Below are 14146 nucleotides of genomic sequence, written 5' to 3'. Positions count from 1 at the left end.
AGCCTTACTGCCCTCCTTGTACAAACGGCGAAGTATTTGTTCCTGCGTCAGATCACCAAATTCTCCCCCTTCAGGCAAATCAGTAATCCGAACCGGTGCAACAGGGGCCGACGGTAAAACCGAAGGATGCTCCACCGAAGGATATAGCCCGGATCTCTCAGGCACAGAAACAACCTTGCCCTGGGGAGATTGTCCCTCTGAAACCGATTGATCCACTGCCATTGGTTCTTCATTACCGGAGCAATCGGCATCTCCAGGTAGTGGCACTTCACCAGCCTCTGGGGGTGCCAAGGGAGGAGTGAAGTTTTGGAATAACCTTCCAAGGGAAGCAGTGGGGGCAAAAGATCTATCTGGTTTTAAGATTCTACTCGATAAGTTTATGGAGGAGATGGTATGATGGGATAATGGGATTTTGGTAAGTAATTGATCTTTAAATATTCAGCGTAAATAGGCCAAATCCCCTGAGATGGGATATTAGATGGATGGGATCTGATTTATTATAGAAAACTCTTTCCTGGGTATCTGGCTGGTGAATCTTGCCCATGTGCTCAGGTTTGGCTGATTGCCATGTTTGGGGTCGGGAGGGATTTTCCTCCAGGGCAGATTGGAGAGGCCCTGGAGGTTTTTTTGCCTTCCTCTGTAGCATGGGGCATGGTTGACTGGAGGGAGGCTTCTCTGCTCCTTGAAGTTTTGAACCATGATTTGAGGACTTCAATAGCTCAGACATGGGTGAGGTTTTTCATAGGAGTGGGTGGGTGACATTCTGTGGCCTGCGCTGTGCAGGAGGTCGGACTAGATGATCAGAGTGGTCCCTTCTGACCTTAGTATCTATGAATCTATGAATCTCTAAGGGGATCGTGGGTGTTGTTTTCCCAAAAAAGTCTCGCGCCCCGGCCGGGAACACCCCTTTAGGGGGCGACCCAAGCGCCTCACGTAGCGCGGTACGGGCTCCAGCCTGAGCCGCCGCACTTGTAATGGCTCGATGAACTATTCGCCAGGTAGGGCTTAACGCAATAGCCTCTTTATTCCCAACACCCACTGAATCCCACATGTCCTCCCCCAGCGCCTTCCATACCGTAAAATCAAATACATTCTTTGCAGTAACCAAAAAAACCCCGTCGCCTTCCCCACCGAAGCAGTTTTTGAAGAGCTTCCGGGGAAAATTTTTCTTCCTGGTTACTGAGCAGATTGCTTAAGACCTTGAATACGGCCTACTCATCTGCAGATGCTGCGACTCCCATTATGAGAGATGTCCCCCGCCGCTCACCTTTAATAGTGGGGAGCTCCCTCGCCTCAATTGGGCGTCCCGGTTCCTCCGTTAAATTGAGGATACCGGCAGCGGCGGTCCCTGCTGTTTCTTACTCCGGACGTGATGCCGAACTCACGGAATTCCTATCACGTTGGGGTCACCATTTGTCGCTGTTAGCAGGCTGGCTTGCAGCACAACTGAGACAGTTGCTGCTAAAAGCATTTTATTTCTGATTATACAGTCATATATATACGATAGTTGTTTATCCTTTTTACAATTCATTATCCAATGTCCTTATCTTAGTGTTTCATTATTCTGCTGTGCTGGAAACTAGAAGTCGCTTCTCATGCTATTAGCTTTTTAGTGTAGCCAAATTCCCAACGTTTATAATCTTGTTTACTTCGTTTCTCATGACCCGTGGGGTAGCTTTATGTTCTGCCAAATTCTGATATCTTCCATTGACAAATTCTTCCTTAGAACATTTGATAGTCTCCATCTCCCACAGGGCGCCACAGAGGCTGCACCTGCAGCAGCAGCTAAACCGGTACAAGAGGCTCAATCAGAGCCTGAAATACAACCTAGTGCACCTAGTGGAGAGTGGTTCACAGGCCACAGAAACAACCCCATCACCTGTGTCACTTTCAGTGAGACCAAGTCCAAGTCCACCACCCAGCGAGAAACTAATGTCTTCAGCATCAAGGGAGCAGTTCCAGGCAGAGCAGGAAGCGAATGAAAGGGAGCTCAAGGGAGCTTGGATGGTGGCACGGAGTGACCCACCACCGCTTAGCTCTTCTAATAGGTCCAGGTTTGTTAAAGAAGGAGGACTCTTATACAAGGAGACCCTTTCTGGTGTGCCCAAGGAGGACTGGCATCCTCAGAGACAGTTGGTAGTTCCAACTAAGTATGGGGAAAAGCTCTTGAGCTTAGTCCACAATCACCCTAGTGGCCAGGCTGGGGTGAACAGGACCAAAGACTGTTTGGGGAAGTCATTCCACTGGGAGGAAATGGGCAAGGACGTTTCTACCTCTGTCCAGTCTTGTGAGGTGTGTCCCAAGACCAGGGCAAGGCCCCTTTCCAGCCACTCCCCATCATTGAGGTTCCATTTCAGCGTGTAGCTGTGGAATTCTGCCTCCTTTCCCTAAGAAGATACCCAGAGGAAAGCTATACATACTGACCTTCATGGATTTTGCCACCCGATGGCAGGAAGCAGTAGCTCTAAGCCCTGGTCTACACTAGGCGTTGAGGTCGAATTTAGCAGTGTTAAATCGATTTAACCCTGCACCTGTCCACACGACAAAGCCTTTTTTTTTTTACTTAAAGGGCTCTTAAAATCTATTTCCTTCCTCCATCCCCGACAAGGGGATTAGCACTGAAATCGGCATTGCCGGGTCGAATTTGGGGTACTGTGGACACAATTAGATGGTATTGGCCTCCGTGAGCTATTCCAGAGTGCTCCATTGTGACCGCTCTGGACAGCACTCTCAGCTCAGATGCACTGGCCAGGTAGACAGGAAAAGGCCCGCGAACTTTTGAATTTCAATTTCCTGTTTGGCCAGCGTGGCAAACTGCAGGTGACCATGCAGAGCTCATCAGCAGAGGTGACCGTGATGGAATCCCAGAATCACAAAAGAGCTCCAGCATGGACCGAATGGGAGCTACGGGATCTGATCGCTATATGGGGAGAGGAATCCATGCTCTCAGAACTACGTTCCAGTTTTCGAAATGCCAAAACATTTGTCAAAATCTCCCAGGGCATGAAGGACAGAGGCCTAACAGGGACCCGAAGCAGTGCCACGTGAAACTTAAGGAGCTGAGGCAAGCCTACCAGAAATCAGAGAGGCAAATGGCCACTCCGGGTCAGAGCCCAAAACATGCCGCTTCTACGATGAGCTGCATGCCATTTTAGGGGGTTCAGCCACCACTACCCCAGCCATGTTGTTTGACTCCTTCAATGGAGATGGAGGCAACACGGAAGCAGGTTTTGGGGACGAGGAAGATGATGAGGAGGAGGTTGTAGATAGCTCACAGCAAGCAAGAGGAGAAACCAGTTTTCCCAACAGCCAGGAACTGTTTCTCACCCTGGACCTGGAGCCAGGACCCCCCGAACCCACCCAAGGCTGCCTCCCGGACTCGCCAGGCAGAGAAGGGACCTCTGGTGAGTGTACCTTTTAAAATACTATACATGGTTTAAAAGCAAGCATGTTTAATGATTAATTTGCCTTGGCATTTGCGGCTCTCCTGGATGTACTCCCAAAGCCTTTGCAAAAGGTTTCTGGGGAGGGCAGCCTTATTCCATCCACCATGGTAGGACACTTTACCACTCCAGGCCAGTAGCACGTACTCGGGAATCCTTGTAGAACAAAGCATTGCAGTGTATGTTGGCTGGCATTCAAACAACTCCGTTCTTTATCTCTCTGTGTTTTCCTCAGGAGAGTGATATCATTCATGGTCACCTGTTGAAAAAGGGTGCTTTTCTTAAGGGGACATTCAGAGGTGCCCGTTCTTTTAAACATCCAAATGCACATTCTACCATCATTCTGCATCATTCTGCACTTGCTCAGCCTGTAGTTGAACAGCTCCTGACTACTGTCCAGGCTGCCTGTGTATAGCTTCATGAGCCATGACATTAAGGGGTAGGCTGGGTCCCCAAGGACAACTATAGGCATTTCAACATCCCCAACGGTTATTTTCTGGTCTGGGAATAAAGTCCCTTCCTGCAGCTTTTGAAACAGATCAGAGTTCCTGAAGATGCGAGCGTCATGTACCTTTCCCGGCCATCCCACATGTTGGTGAAATGTCCCTCGCGATCCACCAGTGCTTGCAGCACTATTGAAAAGTACCCCTAGTGGTTTATGTACTCGCCGGCTTGGTGCTCCGGTGCCAAGATAGGGATATGGCTTCTGTCTAAGGCCCCACCACAGTTAGGGAATCCCATTGCAGCAAAGCCATCCACTATGACCTGCACATTTCCCAGGGTCACTACCCTTGATATTAGCAGATCTTTGATTGCATTGGCTACTTGCAACATAGCAGCAGCCACAGTAGATTTTCCCACTCCAAATTGATTCCCGAGTGACCAGTAGCTGTCTGGCATTGCAAGCTTCCACAGGGCTATTGCCACTCACTTCTCAACTGTGAGGGCTGCTCTCGTCTTGGTATTCTTGCGCCTAGGGCAGGGGAAAGCAAGTCACAAAGTTCCATGAAAGTGTCCTTACGCATGCGAAAGGTTCTCAGCCACTGGGAATCGTCCCAGACCTGCAACACTATGCGGTCCCACAGGCTGTACTTGTTTCCTGAGCCCAGAATCGGCCTTCCACCACATGAACCTGCCCCATTAGCACCATGATGTGCACATTGCAGGGGCCCGTGCTTTGAGAAAAGTCTGTGTCCATGCTCTCATCACTCTCATCACCGCGCTGACGTTGCCTACTTGCCTGGTTTCCCTTTGCCAGGTTCTGGTGCTGCGTATACTGGTGGATAATGCATGTGGTGTTTAATGTGCTCCTAATTGCCAAAGTGTTCTGAGCAGGCTCCATGCTTGCCGTGGTATGGTGTCTGCAGAGAAAAAAGGCATGGAACGATTGTCTTCCATTGCCCAGATGGAGGGAGGGGCGACTGATGACATAGCTTACAGGGTTGGCTTACAGGGAATTAAAATCAACAAAGGGGGTGGCTTTGTGAGAAACAGAATGGCCCCCTCAAGGATAGAACTCAAAACCTCAAGGATAGAACTCAAAACTGGATGTAGCATGCCGTTGATTTCACGGAGGGAGGGAGGAGAAAATGAATACAAAACATATCTGGTTTATTTCTTGTTTTGAGCCACTTCATCTATCTTTATACAACTTGCTGGCAGCAGACTGTGCAGTACGACCGCTAGCCATCATCATCTCCTGGGTGCTCGGCAGAAGACGATGCAGTATGACTGCTGGCCATCATCTTCTGCTGGCTGCTGAATCACCTGAGATGAAACTTAAAAGGGGAATGACCTGGCTGAGTCACTCCCATGTTTGCCCAGGCACCCCTGACCTCATCGAAGTAGGTTAAAAGAGCACCCAGGAATACATCGACGACGTCGTACTACACTGTCTGCTGCCAAAAGGCAATAAACTGCTGCTGTGTAGCAATGCAGTACCGCATCTGCCAGTATCCAGGAGACATACGGTGACGTTTAGCTGAGCAGGCTCCATGCTTGCTGTGGTATGGCGTCTGCACAGGTAACTCAAGACTGGTCACTGGGGTGAGATGGGTTTCTGGAGAACGGTGTGGTGGGATGATAAACTGTCTGGGGTTTTCCTTGGGGTGTAGTTGGGGCCTTGGGCTGGCCCCGGTAGTAGGGTGTGGTCTGAGGGTGTCCCTTCTGGTATCCACTCAAATTGCAACAGAGTTGTTTCTCTCTTCTCCCTCTACCCATTTTCTTCCTGTTTTCCCCGCCTCTCTGGCAGCCTGGGACTGCTCGTATTGATCAGCATAAGAAGCAAGACTTTCTGCTGAGTCCATTTTCTTATCCCATAAACACTGTTTTATATCATCCTTGGACATATTCAGGAATTGCTCCTGTATCATCAAATCCCACATTCCTCCAAAGTTAGTTACAGCCCGTCCGTTGAGCCATTTATCAAACAGATCTGTCATTTGGTTTACATAAGCCATATTACTTAGTCCAGGCCCTCTCTTAAGGGTTCGAAATTTTACTCTGTAAGTTTCAGGTGTAACTTGAAATTGTTTTAAAATCAGATCCTTGAATTTATTATAGTCAGAAGCCTCCTCAGTAGGCATCTTATTGAATATGTCCAGAGCTCTTCCAGTCAATTTTGTGACCAATGTGGTCATCTTGTGAGCTTCAGGAATTTGATGGAGTCTGCACAGTCTCTCAAAGGTGAGAAAATATTCAGCAATATCACTGGATTCATCATACTGTGGACATAGTCGCTCCCATTTGTGGATTGTTGGGGAAGGATTGTTTGGGTTATCCGGTAGATTCACCTTATCCTTTTCCAGATCTAAGCGCTTCAGTGCTAACTCCGTCTCCAAGCGTTGCCTCTCTGCCTCCACCTCCAAGCGTTGCTTCTCCGCCTCTGCCTTCAAACGTTTCGCCTCTTTCCTCACCTCTGCTTCCAACTCCAAGCATTTTAAGACTATCTGTCTGTCACGGTCTTTTTGTCTCTCTTCAGCTTCAAATTTAGGTAATTCTAGTTGCTCTTGGATATTGTGTTTCACCATCCTAGGTCCTGCTTACCTAGCTTACCCGAGAGCGAGAAAGAATTCCTGCTTGTGAATTCCCAATTTGCTGTGCTGTAATCTGATACCTTTGCCTTTGGTATCTTTGACTGAAGCTGTTCCCAGCTAACAGAAAAATCCCTTTCATTCTGTGCTTTTTCAAAATGATCTCTGATTCAAAATGATCCCACTGCTACCACCATGTCAGGGTTCCTTCCCCACTCTGAACTTTGGGGTACAGATGTGGGGACCCGCCTGAACAACCCCTACACTTATTTCTACCATCTTAGGTTAAATCTTTCCCAAGACACAAAATTCCCCGTATCTGGGGTTCAGTATGCTGCTACCACCAAGCGATTTAACAAAGAATCAGGGAAGAGACTACTTGGAGACATCTTCCCCCAAAATATCCCCCCAAGCCTTACACCGCCTTTTCTGGGGAGGCTTGAGAATAAACAAGAAGAGCACAGACCAGCCTCAGGTTTTTAGGACCCTAAAAACCCAATCAGATTCTTAAAAAACAGAACTTTATTAGAAGAACAAAAAAAGATAAAAGAACAACTCTGTAAGATTAGAATGGAAGATAATCTTACAGGCAGTCAGATTCAAAACATAGAGAATCCCTCTAGGTAAAACCTTAAGTTACAAAAAGATACAAAAACAGGGATACACATTCCCTCCAGCACAGCGAATTTCACAAGCCAAAACCAAAAGAAAATCTAACGCATTTTCTAGCTAGATTACTTACTAACTGTAAAGGAGTTGGATTGCTTGCTTTCTTGATCTGTCCCCGGCAGAGGCATCACACAGACAGACAGACAAAGAGATCCACTCCCCCCCAGCCCAGATTTCAAAGTATCTTGTCCCCTTATTGGTTATTTTGGTCAGGTGCCAGCCAGGTTATTTGAGCTTCTTAACCCTTTACAGGTAAGAGGATTTTATAGTACTATATCAGAGCTTCTTAACCCCTTCCCTTTATACTTATGACAGGCACACCATGGAAAAGTCAGACACAGATCAATCCCAGATATCCAGCTCCATGACAGAAATGAAGGGAGAGGATGGGGGAATGGGGACTTCCCAGGAGCTCCCAGTGCCAGGATGGAGGGCTGCCTTTAACTCCGATCGAGTTCTAACTGAGGCAGAAAGGAATTTCTACCTACAGATGAAGAGCTTGGAGGCGGAAATGCAGGCAAAGCGCTTGGAGGTAGAAGCGGAGGAGAGAAGAGAGGTGAAGCGCTTGGAGGTGGAGTTAGAATTTACAGGGTATATTTTAGGTTTTAGGATAGGCTATTGGAACACTATGAGGTAATTAAGAGCTCCCAGGTGCTCTCGGACCATAAATGGCCCTTCCCATGATGCTTCCATTTCATTGGCCTGGAGCGCTTTCAGAACCATGACTTGATCACCTACTCTGAAGGAACACTCTCTGGAATGCTTATAATACCAGGCCTTTTGCGCTTGCTGAGCATCCTGTAGGTTTTCTCAAGCAAGGGATAGAGAGTCTTTGAGGGTGTTTTGCAGGTTGGTTACAAAGTCCAAAATGTTAGTTCCTGGAGAAGATGTAACCCCCTCACATTGCTGCTTCACCAACTGTAATTCACCCTTAATTTCGTGGCCATAAAAGAGTCAAAAGGGTGAAAATCCCAAATTGGGATGTGGTACAGCACTGTAAGCAAAGAGCAACTGCTGCAACACTAGGTCCCAATCATTGGAGTGCTCATTTATGAATTTACTTATCATAACCCCCAAAGTTTCATTAAACTTTTACACTAAGCCATTTGTTTGATGGTGGTACGGGGTGGCAACCAAGTGGTTCACCCCATGAGCTTACCACAGGATTTTCATGGTCCCTGCCAGGAAGTTAGTTCCTGAATCTGTAAGGATGTCGGAGGGCCAACCTACACTGGCAAAAATGTCTGCTAATGCCTGATTCATGCTTTTAGCCCTGATGTTCCTTAGGGTATGTCTACACTACGAAATTAGGTCGAATTTATAGAAGTCGGTTTTGTAGAAAGTGTTTTTATACAGTCGATTGTGTGCGTCCCCACACAAATGCTCTAAGTGCATGTAGTCGGTGGAGTGTGTCCACAGTACTGAGGCAACTGTCAACTTCTGGAGTGTTACACTGTGGGTAGTTATCCCATAGTTCCTGCAGTCTCCACCGCCCATTTGAATTCTGGGTAGAAATCTCAGTGCCTGACGGGGCTAAAACATTGTTGCGGGTGGTTATGGGTACATATAGCCAGGCCCTTCCTCCTTCTGTGAAAGCAAGGGCAGACAATCGTTTTGCGCCTTTTTTCTTGAGTTACCTGTGCAGACGCCATACCACGGCAAGCATGGAGCCCGCTCAGCTAAACGTCACCGTATGTCTCCTGGATACTGGCAGACGCGGTACTGCATTGCTACACAGCAGCAGTTTATTGCTTTTTGGCAGCAGACAGTGTAGTATGACATCATCGATATAGTCCTGGGTGCTCTTTTAACCTACTTCGTTAAGCAGTTATGAGGTCAGGGGCGCCTGGGCAAACATGGGAGTGACTCAGCCAGGTCATTCCCCTTTTAAGTTTCATCTCAGGTGATTCAGCAGCCAGCAGAAGATGATGGCCAGCAGTCATACTGCATCGTCTTCTGCCGAGCACCCAGGAGATGATGATGGCTAGCGGTCGTACTGCACAGTCTGCTGCCAGCAAGTTGTATAAAGATAGATGAAGTGGCTCAAAACAAGAAATAAACCAGATATGTTTTGTATTCATTTTCTCCTCCCTCCCTCCGTGAAATCAACGGCATGCTACATCCAGTTTTGAGTTCTATCCTTGAGGTTTTGAGTTCTATCCTTGAGGGGGCCATTCTGTTTCTCACAAAGCCACCCCCTTTGTTGATTTTAATTCCCTGTAAGCCAACCCTGTAAGCTATGTCATCAGTCGCCCCTCCCTCCATCTGGGCAATGGAAGACAATCGTTCCATGCCTTTTTTCTCTGCAGACACCATACCACGGCAAGCATGGAGCCTGCTCAGAACACTTTGGCAATTAGGAGCACATTAAACACCACATGCATTATCCACCAGTATACGCAGCACCAGAACCTGGCAAAGGGAAACCAGGCAAGTAGGCAACGTCAGCGCGGTGATGAGAGTGATGAGAGCATGGACACAGACTTTTCTCAAAGCACGGGCCCCTGCAATGTGCACATCATGGTGCTAATGGGGCAGGTTCATGTGGTGGAAGGCCGATTCTGGGCTCAGGAAACAAGTACAGCCTGTGGGACCGCATAGTGTTGCAGGTCTGGGACGATTCCCAGTGGCTGAGAACCTTTCGCATGCGTAAGGACACTTTCATGGAACTTTGTGACTTGCTTTCCCCTGCCCTAGGCGCAAGAATACCAAGACGAGAGCAGCCCTCACAGTTGAGAAGTGAGTGGCAATAGCCCTGTGGAAGCTTGCAATGCCAGACAGCTACTGGTCACTCGGGAATCAATTTGGAGTGGGAAAATCTACTGTGGCTGCTGCTATGTTGCAAGTAGCCAATGCAATCAAAGATCTGCTAATATCAAGGGTAGTGACCCTGGGAAATGTGCAGGTCATAGTGGATGGCTTTGCTGCAATGGGATTCCCTAACTGTGGTGGGGCCTTAGACAGAAGCCATATCCCTATCTTGGCACCGGAGCACCAAGCCGGCGAGTACATAAACCACTAGGGGTACTTTTCAATAGTGCTGCAAGCACTGGTGGATCGCGAGGGACATTTCACCAACATGTGGGATGGCCGGGAAAGGTACATGACGCTCGCATCTTCAGGAACTCTGATCTGTTTCAAAAGCTGCAGGAAGGGACTTTATTCCCAGACCAGAAAATAACCGTTGGGGATGTTGAAATGCCTATAGTTGTCCTTGGGGACCCAGCCTACCCCTTAATGTCATGGCTCATGAAGCTATACACAGGCAGCCTGGACAGTAGTCAGGAGCTGTTCAACTACAGGCTGAGCAAGTGCAGAATGATGCAGAATGATGGTAGAATGTGCATTTGGATGTTTAAAAGAACGGGCACCTCTGAATGTCCCCTTAAGAAAAGCACCCTTTTTCAACCAGGTGACCATGAATGATATCACTCTCCTGAGGAAAACACAGAGAGATAAAGAACGGAGTTGTTTGAATGCCAGCCAACATACACTGCAATGCTTTGTTCTACAAGGATTCCCGAGTACGTGCTACTGGCCTGGAGTGGTAAAGTGTCCTACCATGGTGGATGGAATAAGGCTGCCCTCCCCAGAAACCTTTTGCAAAGGCTTTGGGAGTACATCCAGGAGAGCCGCAAATGCCAAGGCAAATTAATCATTAAACATGCTTGCTTTTAAACCATGTATAGTATTTTAAAAGGTACACTCACCAGAGGTCCCTTCTCTGCCTGGCGAGTCCGGGAGGCAGCCTTGGGTGGGTTCGGGGGGTCCTGGCTCCAGGTCCAGGGTGAGAAACAGTTCCTGGCTGTTGGGAAAACTGGTTTCTCCTCTTGCTTGCTGTGAGCTATCTACAACCTCCTCCTCATCATCTTCCTCGTCCCCAAAACCTGCTTCCGTGTTGCCTCCATCTCCATTGAAGGAGTCAAACAACATGGCTGGGGTAGTGGTGGCTGAACCCCCTAAAATGGCATGCAGCTCATCGTAGAAGCGGCATGTTTTGGGCTCTGACCCGGAGTGGCCATTTGCCTCTCTGATTTTCTGGTAGGCTTGCCTCAGCTCCTTAAGTTTCACGTGGCACTGCTTCGGGTCCCTGTTATGGCCTCTGTCCTTCATGCCCTGGGAGATTTTGACAAATGTTTTGGCATTTCGAAAACTGGAACGTAGTTCTGAGAGCATGGATTCCTCTCCCCATATAGCGATCAGATCCCGTAGCTCCCATTCGGTCCATGCTGGAGCTCTTTTGTGATTCTGGGATTCCATCACGGTCACCTCTGCTGATGAGCTCTGCATGGTCACCTGCAGTTTGCCACGCTGGCCAAACAGGAAATTGAAATTCAAAAGTTCGCGGGCCTTTTCCTGTCTACCTGGCCAGTGCATCTGAGCTGAGAGTGCTGTCCAGAGCGGTCACAATGGAGCATCTGGAATAGCTCACGGAGGCCAATACCATCTAAGTGTGTCCACGTAACCCCCAAATTCGACCCTGCAATGCCGATTTCAGTGCTATCGTCCCTTGTCTGGGGATGGAGGAAGGAAATAGATTTTAAGAGCCCTTAGTAAAAAAAATGAAAACGGGGGTGGGGGCGTCTAAGCATCTGGGCATCGTGTGACAGGTGCAGGGTTGAAATCGATTTACACTGCTAAATTCGACCTCAACGCCTAGTGTAGACCAGGGCTTAGAGCTACTGCTTCCTGCCATCGGGTGGCAAAATCCATGAAGGTCAGTATGTATATCTTTCCTCTGGGTATCTTCTTAGGGAAAGGAGGCAGAATTCCACAGCTACACGCTGAAATGGAACCTCAATGATGGGGAGTGGCTGGAAAGGGGCCTTGCCCTGGTCTTGGGACACACCTCACAAGACTGGACAGAGGTAGAAACGTCCTTGCCCATTTCCTCCCAGTGGAATGACTTCCCCAAACAGTCTTTGGTCCTGTTCACCCCAGCCTGGCCACTAGGGTGATTGTGGACTAAGCTCAAGAGCTTTTCCCCATACTTAGTTGGAACTACCAACTGTCTCTGAGGATGCCAGTCCTCCTTGGGCACACCAGAAAGGGTCTCCTTGTATAAGAGTCCTCCTTCTTTAACAAACCTGGACCTATTAGAAGAGCTAAGCGGTGGTGGGTCACTCCGTGCCACCATCCAAGCTCCCTTGAGCTCCCTTTCATTCGCTTCCTGCTCTGCCTGGAACTGCTCCCTTGATGCTGAAGACATTAGTTTCTCGCTGGGTGGTGGACTTGGACTTGGTCTCACTGAAAGTGACACAGGTGATGGGGTTGTTTCTGTGGCCTGTGAACCACTCTCCACTAGGTGCACTAGGTTGTATTTCAGGCTCTGATTGAGCCTCTTGTACCGGTTTAGCTGCTGCTGCAGGTGCAGCCTCTGTGGCGCCCTGTGGGAGATGGAGACTATCAAATGTTCTAAGGAAGAATTTGTCAATGGAAGATATCAGAATTTGGCAGAACATAAAGCTACCCCACGGGTCATGAGAAACGAAGTAAACAAGATTATAAACGTTGGGAATTTGGCTACACTAAAAAGCTAATAGCATGAGAAGCGACTTCTAGTTTCCAGCACAGCAGAATAATGAACACTAAGATAAGGACATTGGATAATGAATTGTAAAAAGGATAAACAACTATCGTATATATATGACTGTATAATCAGAAATAAAATGCTTTTAGCAGCAACTGTCTCAGTTGTGCTGCAAGCCAGCCTGCTAACAGCGACAAATGGTGACCCCAACGTGATAGGAATTCCGTGAGTTCGGCATCACGTCCGGAGTAAGAAACAGCAGGGACCGCCGCTGCCGGTATCCTCAATTTAACGGAGGAACCGGGACGCCCAATTGAGGCGAGGGAGCTCCCCACTATTAAAGGTGAGCGGCGGGGGACATCTCTCATAATGGGAGTCGCAGCATCTGCAGATGAGTAGGCCGTATTCAAGGTCTTAAGCAATCTGCTCAGTAACCAGGAAGAAAAATTTTCCCCGGAAGCTCTTCAAAAACTGCTTCGGTGGGGAAGGCGACGGGGTTTTTTGGTTACTGCAAAGAATGTATTTGATTTTACGGTATGGAAGGCGCTGGGGGAGGACATGTGGGATTCAGTGGGTGTTGGGAATAAAGAGGCTATTGCGTTAAGCCCTACCTGGCGAATAGTTCATCGAGCCATTACAAGTGCGGCGGCTCAGGCTGGAGCCCGTACCGCGCTACGTGAGGCGCTTGGGTCGCCCCCTAAAGGGGTGTTCCCGGCCGGGGCGCGAGACTTTTTTGGGAAAACAACACCCACGATCCCCTTAGAGATTCATAGATTCATAGATACTAAGGTCAGAAGGGACCACTCTGATCATCTAGTCCGACCTCCTGCACAGCGCAGGCCACAGAATGTCACCCACCCACTCCTATGAAAAACCTCACCCATGTCTGAGCTATTGAAGTCCTCAAATCATGGTTCAAAACTTCAAGGAGCAGAGAAGCCTCCCTCCAGTCAACCATGCCCCATGCTACAGAGGAAGGCAAAAAAACCTCCAGGGCCTCTCCAATCTGCCCTGGAGGAAAACTCCCTCCCGACCCCAAACATGGCAATCAGCCAAACCCTGAGCACATGGGCAAGATTCACCAGCCAGATACCCAGGAAAGAGTTTTCTATAATAAATCAGATCCCATCCATCTAATATCCCATCTCAGGGGATTTGGCCTATTTACGCTGAATATTTAAAGATCAATTACTTACCAAAATCCCATTATCCCATCATACCATCTCCTCCATAAACTTATCGAGTAGAATCTTAAAACCAGATAGATCTTTTGCCCCCACTGCTTCCCTTGGAAGGTTATTCCAAAACTTCACTCCTCCCTTGGCACCCCCAGAGGCTGGTGAAGTGCCACTACCTGGAGATGCCGATTGCTCCGGTAATGAAGAACCAATGGCAGTGGATCAATCGGTTTCAGAGGGACAATCTCCCCAGGGCAAGGTTGTTTCTGTGCCTGAGAGATCCGGGCTATATCC

This window comes from Dermochelys coriacea, chromosome 13 (assembly GCF_009764565.3).
Source record: "Dermochelys coriacea isolate rDerCor1 chromosome 13, rDerCor1.pri.v4, whole genome shotgun sequence".
NCBI classification, from domain to species: domain Eukaryota; kingdom Metazoa; phylum Chordata; order Testudines; family Dermochelyidae; genus Dermochelys; species Dermochelys coriacea.
The sequence above is the reverse complement of the archived record's forward strand: the minus strand, read 5'-3'. Positions refer to the sequence as shown.